The following is a 15,258-nucleotide window of genomic DNA, read 5'->3' on the forward strand; positions in this document are numbered from 1 at the left end:
AATTTCCTTATTCCCTCCTTGATGTCTTCTATAACCCAGTCTTTTTTCACGAAGGTATTGTTCATTTTCCAAGTATTTGATTTCTTTTCCCTAGTTTTTCTGTTATTGATCTCTAGTTTTATTGCCTTGTGGTCTGAGAAGATGCTTTGTAATATTTCGATGTTTTGGACTCTGCAAAGGTTTGTTTTATGACCTAATATGTGGTCTATTCTAGAGAATGTTCCATGTGCGCTAGAAAAAAAAGTATATTTTGCAGCAGTTGGGTGGAGAGTTCTGTATAAGTCAATGAGGTCAAGTTGGTTGATTGTTGTAATTAGATCTTCCGTGTCTCTGTTGAGCTTCTTACTGGATGTCCTGTCCTTCTCCAAAAGTGGTGTGTTGAAGTCTCCTACTATAATTGTGGAGGTATCTATCTCGCTTTTCAGTTCTGTTAAAATTTGATTTATGTATCTTGCAGCCCTGTCATTGGGTGCAGAAATATTTAATATGGTTATGTCTTCCTGATCGATTGTCCCTTTTATCATTATATAGTGTCCTTCTTTATCCTTTGTGGTGGATTTAAGTCTAAAGTCTATTTTGTCCGAAATTAATATTGCTACTCCTCTTCTTTTTTGCTTATTGTTTGCTTGATATACTTTTTTCCATCCTTTGAGTTTTAGTTTGTTTGTGTCTCTAAGTCTAAGGTGTGTCTCTTTTAGGCAGCATATAGACGGATCGTGTTTCTTTATCCAGTCTGTGACTCTCTGTCTCTTTATTGGTGCCTTTAGTCCATTTACATTCAGGGTAATTATAGATAAATAAGTTTTTAGTGCTGTCATTTTGATGCCTTTTTATGTGTGTTGTTGACAATTTCATTTTTCCACATACTTTTTTGTGCTGAGGCGTTTTTCTTAGTAAATTGTGAGATCCTCATTTTCATAGTGCTAGACTTTATGTTAGTTGAGTCGTTACGTTTTTCTTGGTTTTTATCTTGAGTTATAGAGTTGTTATACCTTTTTGTGGTTACCTTATTATTTACCCCTATTTTTCTAAGTAAAAACCTAACTTGTATTGTTCTATATCGCCTTGTATCACTCTCCATACGGCAGTTCACTGCCTCCTGTATTTAGTCCCTCTTTTTGATTATTGTGATCTTTTACCTATTGACTTCCATGATTCCCTGTTATGTGTATTTATTTATTTTTTAATTAATCTTAATTTGTTTGTTTTTGTGATTTCCCTATTTGAGTTGATATCAGGATGTTCTGTTTTGTGACCTTGTGTTGTGCTGACATCTGATATTATTGGTTCTCTGACCAAACAATATCCTTTAGTATTTCTTGTAGCTTTGGTTTGGTTTTTGCAAATTCTCTAAACTTGTTTTGTCTGTAAATATCTTAATTTCGCCTTCATATTTCAGACAGAGTTTTGCTGGATATATGATCCTTGGCTGGCAGTTTTTCTCCTTCAGTGTTCTGTATATGTCGTCCCATTCCCTTCTTGCCTGCATGGTTTCTGCTGAGTAGTCAGAACATATTCTTATTGATTCTCCCTTGAAGGAAACCTTTCTTTTCTCCCTGGCTGCTTTTAAAATTTTCTGTTTATCTTTGGTTTTGGTGAGTTTGATGATAATATGTCTTGGTGTTTTTCTTTTTGGATCAATCTTAAATGGGGTTCGATGAGCATCTTGGATAGATATCCTTTCGTCTTTCATGATGTCAGGGAAGTTTTCTGTCAGGAGTTCTTCAACTATTTTCTCTGTGTTTTCTGTCTCCCCTCCCTGTTCTGGGACTCCAATCACCCGCAGGTTATCCTTCTTGATAGAGTCCCACATGATTCTTAGGGTTTCTTCATTTTTTTTAATTCTTTTATCTGATTTTTTTTCAGCTATGTTGGTGTTGATTCCCTGGTCCTCCAGATGTCCCAGTCTGCATTCTAATTGCTCGAGTCTGCTCCTCTGACTTCCTAGTGCGTTGTCTAATTCTGTTATTTTATTGTTAATCTTTTGGATTTCTACATGTTGTCTCTCTATGGATTCTTGCAACTTATTAATTTTTCCACTATGTTCTTGAATAATCTTTTTGAGTTCTTCAACAGTTTTATCAGTGTATTCCTTGGCTTTTTCTGCAGTTATCCTAATTTCATTTGTGATATCATTAAGCATTCTGTAAATTAGTTTTTTATATTCTGTATCTGATAATTCCAAGATTGTATCTTCATTTGGGAAAGATTTTGATTCTTTTGTTTGGGGGGTTGGAGAAGCTGTCATGGTCTGCTTCTTTAAGTGGTTTGATATGGATTGCCGTCTCCGAGCCATCACTGGGAAACTAGTTTTTCCAGAAAATCCGCTAAAAAAAAAAATGCTGTCAGATCCTTATCAGAGTTCTCCCTCTGGCTCAGGCTATTCAGATGTTAATGAAGCCGCCTGGGGAGGGTGGGGGAGGGAACAGAGAGATAGGAGAGTAGCACCTCAGAATGTAGCCAGAGTTCCTTGTCTTGCTTGTAATGACTATTATATCTGAGATTCCCGCGGGCTCGTCGCCTATGTGTGCTGGCTGTGTGGAGATTGCCCCCAGGGGGTCTGGCCCGCTGGAGTCATGGTCAGATCCTCCGCTTCCAGCCCCACGCCCAGCGTCAAGGCTCCCCTACTGGGACGGTGCACTCTCGACTCCAAAATCAGTCGCTGCCTCCCGGGGATTTCTCGTCCCTCCAGCCACGTGGCCGTGCTGCCGCCGAGAATCAGTTGGGCCTCCTCCCGGGGTTAGTTCAGATGGGTGGAGCAGCTCCCTGTGCTTGTGCCGTGACCGAGTGTCCCGGCTGCGTCCCACGCCACCCGCGCGACCCGGCTGGGCCCCTTCCCGGGGTTAGTTCAGGGGGGTGGAGCAACTCTCCGTGTTTATGCCGTACCTGCGTCCAGTCCAAATCCCTGCAGGACGGTTCCCCAGCTCGGACGCTGCTCTTTCTGCTCCAAGACCAGTCACTGCCTCCTGGGGACTTCTCCTACCGGCTGCGTCCCACACCGCCCGTGGAACCGGCTGGTCCCCCTCCCGGGGTTAGTTCAGGGGGGTGGAGCAGCTCTCTGTGCTTGTGCCGTACCTGACTGGTACGCTGGCTCCAGGCTCTGGAAACAATCGCTGCTTCCCCGTATTAGTTCGTTCTCCGTCTCTAAGTCTGTGTTTGTTGTTCAGGGTTCGTAGATTGTTGTGTATGTGATCGATTCACTTGTTTTTCCGTGTCTTTGTTGTAAGAGGGATCCGAGGTAGCGTCTGCCTAGTCCGCCATTTTGGCTCCCCAAAGAATATAGTTTTTATAAAAGAAAAACCACATGTAGAATAACATTTACCATCTGAAGGAGAATTATTTGGCCACACAGACTTGAAGTCTGAAATAAGCACGATAAATTTACTTTAGGAGATGAGCGAAGATCATGGGTGACATGAATCAGTAACATGAAATCATCAGTAAAAAACCAAGTGGAAATATTAGGTATGAAAAAATATAGTAGTTATAATAAAGAAGACAATAAACGGGAAAGATAGCCAGATGGATATGGCTGAAGAATGAATTTGTGAGTTGCAAGCTTCTATTGAGATCTCCCAGAATGTAGCAGGAGAAGAGAAAGAGTTAAAAATATAAAAGAAAAAGTGAATAGATGGCTAGGATTGAAATAGAGGTGCTTAAATCTGGATAGAAGAATTTCCAAAAGAAATGGAGGAAATATTTGAAGAAATAATGAAAATGAATTCCTCAGAATTAAAACAAGAGCTGAAATCCTCAGAGTAAAGTGTTCAAGACTGCCAAACAAGAGTGAAAAGGCTAGAAAATTCATAAAGCTTTTTGAGAGCAAAAGGAGATCCCTTGAAAGAAAAGATGATCAGAATGACATCTAACTTCCCAATGGCAATACTGGATGCAAGAAGACTACCATATAACAAATTTTAGCACATACAAGGGAAAGAACTTTGAACCTAGAATTTCATATCTGGGCAAATTTTCATTCAAATGTGAGAACACAATAAAATCTATTCTCAGCCCTACAAGAACTTAGAAGGTTAATCATACAAAGGTCCACATTAAAAACATGCTTAAAAGAAGTATTTAAGTTAGAACAGAAACAAATCTAGGAAATGCATGGAAAATAAGAGTACCAAAGACGATCACATTTCTTGATAAAATTTAGGTTTCCTTAAAAAAAAAAAAAAAAGCTAGAACTAAAAAGGGGGAAAATAAAGGATATGCATAGTAACCTAGAACTAAAACTGAACAATAAGAAATATCCTATAGTGCTTATCTTATTAGGGGGAAAATTAATATTAATAAGATTAAAAAAATCATGAACATGCACATGGGCCTTAGGTTCAAGGCAACTACCACAACAAAAAAAGAAGATACTTTTTTTCTGGGTTTTATAACTTTAAAATAAGCATAAAAAATAAATCTACCCAAGGAAAAATCAAGTAAAAGAGAAAAAAGAAACAAAAGTTCTGTAAATTCAAAATATGACATAAAATGGCAGAAATTAAGTCCTAATAAAAAAATTTTTTTTATAAGAATATTTACAATAAATGTACCCAGCATAAAATCTGTATCTTTAAAGACATTTATCAGGAAATGAAAAGATTGAAGATGAAAAAGCTAATAGTTCAACTCAAGTCATTCTTTTTTAGAGCAATAGAACAATATAATAGGAGAAATTAATGAAGTACAGCGTAAAAGATTAGAGAAGTATTTTAAGTCAGATTATCTGGAACAGGAGTCAGCAAATTTTTTCTATAACAGGCCAGACAGTAAATATTTTTGGTTTTGCAGGCTGTGTATATTGTCTGTTGCATAATCTTCTATATATATTTTTTCTTATTAATCCACGGCTGTAAAGTCAATTCCAACTCATAGTGACCCTGTAGAACAGAGCAGAACTGCCCCATAGAGTTTCCAAGAAGTGCCTGGCAGATTCGAACTGCCAACCTCTTGGTTAGCAGCTGTAGCGCTTAACTACTATACCACCAGGGTTTCCTTAACCCTGTAAAAATGTAAATAAAAATATTCTTAGCTCACAGGCAATACAAAAACAGGCTACAGGCTGGATGTGGACTGGCGGTTGTACTTTGCTGACTTTCTCCCATGAAGCAGCTGGTGGGTTCGGCCTACCAAACTTTCAGCTATCAGCCGAGTTGTTCTAGAAAAAAGAAAAAAAGCTAATGTCACTTTTTGAAGCTGGAACAATCCTGATTCCAAGAGCAAAAAAGGCTAATAGAAGAAAAAAAAATTATAAGACTATTTCGTATTTGAATGTAGATAGGTAAAATCTAAATAAAAATAGTAGCTAATAAAATAAAATTGTACAATTGAAAAATACATTATCAGGTGGGGTTGATCTCAGGAATATAAGGATGACTCAATATCAAAAAATATGTTGAAACATTTCTTTCTTGAATATATTGTTGTTATACGAAAACAAACAAACCCACTGCCATTGAGGCAATTCCCACTAACGGGGACACTGTAGGACAGAGTAGAACTGCTACATAGGGTTTCCAAGGCTGTAATCTTTACAGGAGCAGATTGCCACATCTTTCTCCCATGGAACAGCTGGTGAGTTCAAATCATTGACCTTTCGGTTAGCAGCTCAACACTTAACCGCTACCCCACAGGGGTCCTGTTTTTGTTGTTAGGTGCCATCAAGTTGAATCCTACTCATAGGGAATCTATGTGACAGTATATAAAGGAAAAAAAAATCTTGATGTAGAAAAAGCATTTAAATTCCACACCTATTTGTAATTTAAACAGTTATCAACAAACTAGAAATATATAGGAATCTCCTTAACTGGTAAAAGTTGTATATCAAAAGCCTATATTAGAACTGCCCCTGTCTAGGAAAATAGTAAACCAAAAGCGATACTGCATTCCTGGACAGATTGTAGAGATTGCTGCCACCATCAAGGACTTGAGGATGCAGGGGTGGTGATTCCCACCATATCCCCATTCAACTCGCCTATTTGGCCTGTGCAAAAAACAGATGGATCTTGGAGAATCACATTAGATTATTGAAAACTTAACCAGGTGGTGACTCCAATTGCAGCTGTTATTCCAGATGTGGTTTCATGGCTCGGGCAATTTTTTTTTGGTACCTGGTGTGCAGCTGTTGATCTGGCCAATGCCTTTTTCTTGATTCCAGTTTCGAAGGAACACCAGAAGCAGTTTGTCTTCAGCTGGCAAGGCCGGCGATAACCCTTCACTGACCTACCTCAGGGGTACATCAACTGTCCAGCCCTCTGTCATAATTTAGTCCTCAGGGATCTTGATTGCTTTTCCCTTCCACAAGACGTCACACTGGTCCACTACATTGATGACATTATGATGATTGGACCTAGTAAGGAAGAAGTATAAATGGGTCCAGGAATCAAGGGGTAGAAATGGGAGTGGCACCACTCACTATTACCCCTAGTCACCCATTTGCAAAATATTTGCTCCCTGTCCTTGAGACCCTATGCTCTATGGGTCTAGAGGTCTTAGTTCCACAGGGAAGAATGCTCCCATCAGGAGACATAACACTGATTCCATTGAACCAGAAGCTAAGAATGCCACCCAGCCACTTTGGGCTCCTTATGCCTTTGGATCAACAGGCAAAGAAGGGAGTTACAATATTGGCTGGTGTGATTGATCCTGATTACCAAGGGGAAATTGGATTGACATTATGTAATGGAGGTTAAAAAGAGTATGTCTGGAACACAGGAGATCCCTTAGGACGTCTCTTAGTACTACCATGCTCTGTGATTAAAGTCAGTGGAAAACTACAGAAACCCAATTCTGACATGACTACTAATGGCAAAGACCCTTCAGGAATGAAGGTTGGTCACCCCACCAGCCAAAGAATCACAACCAGCTGAGGTGCTTGCTGAGTGCAAGGGGAATGGGTGGTATAAGACCACGTGGCCAGTTGTAGAAATGAGGACTGTAATTGTTTTTAGTATTTCTTTCTTGTTTTATTATATGTGTGTGAGTGAATATACATATGTATCTTTGTTTTCTTCCTTCCCTTATTATAAAATGTAAGATGTAAACAGAGCTAGTGCATTTTCGGTTGTACACATGAACTTTGAATTATGGCGTTGGCAAAGAATATTGAATATACCATGGGCTGCCAGAAGAACAAACAAATCAGCCTTGGAAGAAATACAGCCAGGATGCTCATAAGAACCAAGGATGGCAAGACTTAGTCCCACATACTTTGTACATGTTATTAGGAAGGACCAGTCCCTGGATAAGGTCATCATGCTTGGTAAAGTAGAGGGTCGGTGCAAAAGAGGAAGACCCTCAATGACAGATTGGCACAGTGGCTGCAACAATGGGCTCAAACATAACAACAATTGTGAGGATGGCACAGGACTGGGCAGTGTTTCATTCTGTTGTACATAGGGTTCCTAAGAGTTGGAATTGATTTGTTGACAGCGCCTAACAGCAACCACAACATTACTTTATAATTGTCTTTATTTAGAGATTATGTACGGTTTAAGGAAACCCTGGTGGCGTAGTGTTTAAGAGCTATAGCTGCTAACCGAAAGTTGGCAGTTCGAATCCAACAGGTGCTCCTTGGAAACCCTGTGGGGCAGTTCTACTCTGTGCTATAGGGATGCTATGAGTCAGAATTGACTGGAAAGCAATGGGCTTTTTTTTTTTTGGTTTGATTTAAGGAGATGTGTACAGGTGCCAATCTGACAAGTGGTGGACTGTGATGGTTAAGGTTATGTGTCAACTTGACTGGGCCATGATTCTCAGAGGCTTGGCAGATATTATGTAATCATCCTCCATCATGTGATCTGATGCGAGCAGCCAATCATTTGCAAGGGGAGTTTCCTTGGGGGTGTGGCCTGCATCCAACATACATAGATGTTCTGGCAAAACTTGCCCTCTCTGGATCCTGTATCCAACTTGTCATCTTCTGACCTCTGGTTCTTGGGATGTGAGCCAGCAGCCTGACCTGAGGATTTGGGGATTCACCAGCTCCCGCAGCCCCATGATCCAGCAGCTGCCGTCTGACCTGCTGATTTTTGGTTTGTCAGATCCTACAACATCGTGAGTCAGAAGACTCCAACCTGATGTCTGACCCATGGATTTGGGACTTACCAGCCTCCACAACTGTGTGAGCCATTTCCTTGAAATAAATCTCTCTCTTTCTCTCACTATACATGTCACTGCTTTTGTCCTCTAGAGAACCCAACCCAAGATGATTGGGTTTGCCATTTTGTCTGATTCAAAAAATTTATTAATTATATCCTTCTTCTATTTTTCTTCCACATTTATGCAGCACCCATCTTTTCTTTGTCCTATTGTTCTTTCACTAGGATCTGATCCTGCATTTGACCCTAATCAATTTCATTCCCTTTTGTCTTCCAGATCCTACACTTTCTAAAAGTCACTTAGAATTCTGACCCTGCTCCCTTTGATTGCTGAAGGGCTGGAGGATCGCCTATGTCAGGATCATCTGGAGGTGAGGGTGGCGGCTTTTTTTTAAAAAAAAGTAGGTTCTCATCCTGGATGTACTGAATCAGTACCTCTAGGGGCAGGTCCAAGTAACTTGTATTTATATGTCTCCCAAGTGACAGATGAAAAAGTTTGAGAATTATGTTCTAAGTGCAATACATTCGTTTTTATCCCCATCTGATTGTCACCTATAAGTCTGTAGATACGCCTCCCTACAGAACATGGAACTTTCTCCAGTTACTGAAGTGAGTACTGACTCAGGAGATCAATAGCATTGGTTTAATTTCTGAAACTGAACCCAGTTCATGACGCTGGGTAAGTGATTCAATCTCTGTTATACTCATTTCATTATCTCTAAAATGGGGGTAATAATTCCTACCTCAAAGTTTTGTGCTAATTATTAGAGAGTTATTATTAAGTTTTTGTTCAGTGAATGATACACAATATTTGCAGCCAAACTGTTCATAAAATGTCAGCAAACTCTAGGGCCTGGGTCTGAAATCTTTCACAGTATGCTTTGCTATGCTCATGATAGATCCCTTTTGAATGTGTCTACAAGGAATAGTATGTATGTATAAGTAATTTTCTCAGGCTATTGATGAATATTCTTTCCATGGTAAAACCAAGCATCTTCTTAAAATAAAAGCAAGACAAATTATATCTAGTTCTTTTTTTTTAATCAGCCAACTCTGTCACTTAATATTAGGAAATTAGAAAAATCAGATAAAGCTCTTTTCATTGTAAAGCCTGGTTGGTTAGTACTTGGTAATCTGTTCTCTTAAAAAATGTTTATTAATTGATTTGGTGATTACTGCTTTCAGGTATAATATTTGTATATATATTTTCAATTTATTATTATATGGTTCAGTTCACCTGGTTACATTTATTTTGTTTTAAGGAGTCCAACCTTGGATCAGTTTCTTGACCAAATTATTACGCAATTTCTTCATATAGAAATGGAACTACTTCTAAAATTTCGGTATGAATTCATATTTCTAGAATGCTTCACAAGCAAAAACTATTTCACTGTATTTTTTTTTCATATTGTGCTTTAGGTGAAGGTTTACAGCTCAAGTTAATTTCTCATACAAAAATTTATACACATATTGCTATGTGACACTAGCTGCAATTCCTATAATGTGACCGACCACACACTCCCCCTTTCCCCCCTGGGTTTCCTGTGTCCCTGTCCCTTCCTGTCTTTATATGTCAAACTTAAACAACTTGATGGAAATAAAATGCTGCTCTTTCAAAGTCTTCATAAACTATTCCAAACGCTATCAGAGGACAAACATGTATTTCTATCGTTATAAACAAGGTGTGCATACTGTTTGATGTTCTTCTTTTATAATGTCATATTTTCCCATGTGGCTAGGTAATATTCTGTAACTCTGAAAAATCTATGCAAGCAGACATGTTTCCAATTATGCATTATGACCAGTGAACAATCAACTCCATCACTAATCTTATTAACAGGAAATGAGCAGAGCACATAGCCTCTCTGTGGCAGATTGTCTTTTCTGAAGATGGTTATAGCAATATATATCCCATCCCACATGATCTTCTTACAATATGATGTTGCAATTCTTCTATGGAGAGGTGGGGGTCTTTGCTATGCCATTTGACCTGCCAATTTTGGGTTCGTCAGACCCCACAACCTCATGAGTCAGAAGACTCCAACCTGATGTCTGACCACAGATTTGGGACTTGTCAGCCTTGGACCCAATTACAAATCTTTATAACTGCCTTGTCTGATAGAATGTGATGGATATGACCCTGCCATATAAAAGGCAATATGGCTTCTACCTGGCTCTCTCTATCTTCACACCCCCTGTTCCGTGTATGTGTTTCTCTTTCTCCCTTTTTCAATGCTTGCCTTTGGAACCCAGCCACCACGTTGTGGGGAAGCCCAGGTCACATGAAAAGGCCACAGACAAGAGTTTCAACTGACAGCTTCAGCTAAGGTTTCAGCTGACAGCCAATATAAACCACTAGATATGGGTATAAATGAACCCTCAGATCAGAGCTATCCATAGACTATTTTGTAACAATGGAAATACCTATATCTGTGCTGCTCAGTACAGTAGCCACTAAGCATATGAAGCAACTGAGCAATCTTAATGTAGCTTAGTATGAATAAGGAACTGAATTTTAAATTTTACTTAAGTTTAGTTAATTTAAATTTAAATAACCACATGTGACTAGTGATTGTAACAATGGACAGTTTAACTTTGGATCATTGCAACTCTCAGCCTTTGAGTCTTCTAGCTGAGGCACCAGACATCATGGAGCATAAAAATCCATGCGCACTGTGCCTTCTCTGAATTCCTAACTCTTGTAAACTGTGAGATAATAAGTGATTATTGTTGACTTATGCTACTAAGTTTGGGGGTGATTTGCTAAACAGCAATCATAATACACTCTTCCTATTTTTTTTCTTTACAGCATGAGTACAAGCCTCTCTCATTTTTCAAAACTCCTCTAGCTTTATGGTGCTTCTCTTTACAGCTAAGTTTCTTGAATGAGTTGGTCTATACTCACTGTCCTCACTAATGCCATATTCACTAGTCAACACCCACTTGGCTCTGGATACAAATGAGGTCACAGTAACATATCTCAGGCTTATTTCTCCCACTTGGACAATGTAAGACTTCAGCATCCCACCCTGTTTTCATATTCTCCCCTACTTATTTATGAGCAGAGTTAGCCCTGACAGAAAAAGGCAGCCCAACCTGGCTGATAAATTGCCAACAAAACAAAACCCAACAACACAACACCCTTTCTGGGTGGAATAATTAGAAAAAGGCCCCTTTTGCTGAGGGCTGATGCAGTCCTTTGCAAGAGTGGCTGGCATGGCAAGGAGAATATGGGCTGGGTTTCAGCTCTTACTTACTCTGTCTTGGCCAGGTGTCCTTTCTCAGGTACGACAACATAATCAGTTATAACCCTATATAGTAGCTGTGTTTCTAGGATCCTCAGAGTTTCCTCACATGTGCCCATCAACAATCTCTTCAGGTTTTGTCTGGTCTTCTAGTGTGTATCTGTGGCCCATAAATCCTCTGGAGGGTGGTATCCCATGAAGTGCCTTGGGTATGGACACTCTTTCCAGCCCAGAGTACCCTCAGAGCGGTAAAATCCTTGGGGCCTGTCTTAAGTTAGCTAGTGCTGCTATAACAGAAATACCACAAGTGAGTGGCTTTAATAAACAAAAATTTATTTTCTCACAGTTTAGGAGGCTGGAAGTCCAAATTCAGGGTGCCGGCTCTAGGGGAAAGCTTTCTGTCAGCTGTGGAGAAAGGTCCTTGTCTCTTCTGCTTCCTGGTTCCTTGGAGATCTCCATGTGCCTTGGCATCTATCTTACCCCACCTTTGCTCTTTCACTTGCTTGTTTAATTTCTTTTATATCCCAAAAGAGATTGATTTAAGGCATACCCTACACTAATCCTATCTCATTAACATAACAAAGACTACCCATTCCCAAATGGGATTACAACCACAGGCATAGGGGTCAGAACTTACAACACATTTTTTTTTGAGATACGATTCAATCCATAACGGGGCCCTAAAACAGCCTTCCTACTCCTCCCTATGCCAAAGCTCTGTGGTGTTCCTCAATGAAAAGTGGAGAATGCTCTGTTTACCACACTCTGCAGCACAAAGGTTATCATGAAAACAGCTTTTTTTCGCTGTTATCTTTGTCTTCTCTCCACAGGGCTCAGAACCCATCATGCGGTATGACCAGGGCCAAGTAACAATGTACCCCTCCCCTTGTACACAATTTCTTATCTCTGCACACATCTCCCAGAACCCAGGTGCAAATCTCTCCCACAACCCATTTCTCCCTTCGTATAACTAGTGTGTCCGCCAGTCCTCATATGTCCTCTTGGAATCTAAAGGTACTTCATGGTAGGAAAGGAATTAAAACTCCCAAATGCTACTTTTGCCCAAATTAGCTAGGCCACTGGGTAAGAGGAATTTCATTGAGGGTTTCAATTTCCCAGAACGGACTACCTCTATTACAAAAGTGAAGAAATTTTTTTTTTTAACTTCTTCTTTTGTTTTTTATTGTGCTTCATGTGAAATTTTACTGCTTAAGTTAATTTCCCATTCAAAAATTTATATATTGTTTTATGAGATTGGTTGCAATCCCCACAATGTGATAGCATGCTTCACTTCTACCCCGGGTTCCCTGTGTCCATTTGGCCAGTTCCTGTCCCTTCCTGCCTTCTCACCCTGTTTTTGGGCGGGAGCTGCCCATTTGGTCTCACATACTTGATAGAACTAAGAAGTACATTCCTACTGTGTGTTATTGCTTGTTTTATAGGCCTGTCTAATCTTTGTCTGAAAAGTGGGCTTCGGAAATGGTTTCTGTTCTGGGTTAGCAGAGCGTCCAGGGGCCATAATTTCGGGGGCTCCTCTTGTCTCTGTCAGACTAATAAGTCTTGGCTTTTTATGTGAATTTGAATTCTTTCTATATTTTTCTTCCGCTCTGTCCAGGATTCTCTGTCATGATCCCTGTCAGGGCAGTTGTTGGTGGTAGCCAGGCACCATCTAGTTCTTCTGGTCTCAGGCTGCTGGAGTCCCTGGTTCATGTAGTCCTTTAGTCCTTTGGTCTAATATTTTCCTTGTGTCTTTGGTTTTCTTCATTCTCCTTTGCCCCAGGTGGGGTGGGGCCAATAGACATATCTTAACCGGCCACTTGGAGGCTTTTAAGACCCTAGATGCCACTCACCAAAGTGAGATGTAGAACATTTTCTTTATAAACTATGTTATACCAATTAACCTAAATGTTCCCTGCAACCACGGTCCCTAAGCCCCAGCCCCAGCTACTCGGCCACTCAAAGTGTTTGTATGTGTCTAGGAAACGTCTACACTTTTGCTTTGGTCATTTGTGCTGACTTCCCCTATATTGTTGTCCTTCCCTTCACCAAAATTGACACTTGTCTACTATTTAGTTACTATTTTGTTAGTGATTTCCCCTCCACCTCCTTCCCTACCCTTGTAACCATCAAAGAATGCTTTTTTCTGTGTGTAAACCTTTTCTTGAGTTCTTATAATAGTGGTCTCATATAATATTTGTCATTTTGTGACATTCATTCAGCATAATGCCCTTCAAGTTCATCCATGTTGTGAGATGTTTCACAGATTCAACATTGTTCTTTATTGTTGCGTAGTATTACATTCTGTGTATATACCATACTTTATCCATTCATCTGTCGATGGGCATTTAGGTTGCTTCCATCTTTTTGTTATTGTGAATAGTGCTGCAATGAATGTGGGTGTGCACATGTCTATTTGTGTGATGGCCCTTATTTCTCTCGTGTGTATTCTGGATATATACATGTTTGGATATATTCTGGAGTGGGATTAGTGGATCATATGATATTTCTATTTCTAGTCTTTTAAGGAAGCACCATATCGTTTTCCAAAATGGTCGTACCATTTTACATTCCCACCAGCAGTGCATAAGAATTCCAGGCTCCCCTCAACTTCTCCAACATTTGTTATTTTGTGTTTTTAGGATTAGTTCCAGTATTGTCAGGATGAGACAGTATCTCAATGTAGTTTTGATTTGCATTTCTCTAATGGCTAATGATCGTGTGCATTTCCTCATGTGTCTGTTAGCTGCCTGAATGACTTCTTTGGTGAAGTGTCTGTTCATATTCTTTGCCCATTTTTTAACTGGATTATTTGTCTTTTTGTTGTTGAGGTATTGCAGTATCTCATAGATTTTAGAGATTAGATGCTTATCAGATAAGTCATAGCCAAAATTTTTTCCCTAGTCTGTAAATTCTCTTTTAACTCTTTCAGTGAAGTCTTTTGATGAGCATTAAGTGTTTGATTTTTAGGAACTCCCAGTTATCTAGTTTCTCTTCTAGTGTTTGTGCATTGTTAGTTATGGTTTGTATACTATTTATGCCATGCATTAGGGCCCCTAGCATTGTCCCAGTTTCTCTTCCATGATCTTTATCATTTTAGATTTTGTATTTAGGTCTTTGGCCCATTTCGAGTTAGTTTTTGGGTATGGTGTGAGGTATAGGTCCTGTTTCATTTTTTTATAGATGGATATCCAGTTATGCCCTCACTATTTTTTAAAGAGACTGTCTTTTTCCCATTTAACAGATTTTGAGCCTTTGTCAAATATCAGCTGTCAAATATCTGGGTTCTCAATTCTGTTCCATGGGTCAATGTGTCTGTTGTACCAGCACCAGGCTGTTTTGACTACTGTGGCTATATAATAGGTTCTAAAATCAGGTAGTGTGAGGCCTCCCACTTTGTTCTTCTTCTTTAGTAATGCTTTACTTATCTGAGGCCTCTTCCTTTTCCGTGTGCAGTTGGTGATCTGTTTCTCCATCTTGTTAAAAAATGCTGTTGGAATTTGGATTGGAATTTTTTTGATACCAGGTCTCTGAAGTGAGATAAGTTACCTCTCTCTCCATTGGGAAAACACAAGTATATCTGAAAGGAGACTGAGTAAATGCCTGATTTTGCCCTAAAAGACCCAAAACATGGCCAACCATGTTATAGCCAAAAATTAAACAATGCTTATCAGGATTTAACTATTTGTAGTTCACTCCGGGGTAGGGTTCAACATGTAGTATATTCCAGTCCATGTAAAAAAAGGCCAGTGTATAACCTGGGGTTCTAATTCGTTTGGAAAATCCCGAAGTATCACTAATTGTGTGGGTTATTACTGAATCCAAATTTTCCCAATAAAATATACATACATTTTGTTTGTTAGTAATCAGATTTGGAACACTAAATTAATAAATGCTTTTGGTTGCTGATCAAGAACTAA

This window comes from Loxodonta africana, chromosome 4 (assembly GCF_030014295.1).
Source record: "Loxodonta africana isolate mLoxAfr1 chromosome 4, mLoxAfr1.hap2, whole genome shotgun sequence".
NCBI classification, from domain to species: domain Eukaryota; kingdom Metazoa; phylum Chordata; class Mammalia; order Proboscidea; family Elephantidae; genus Loxodonta; species Loxodonta africana.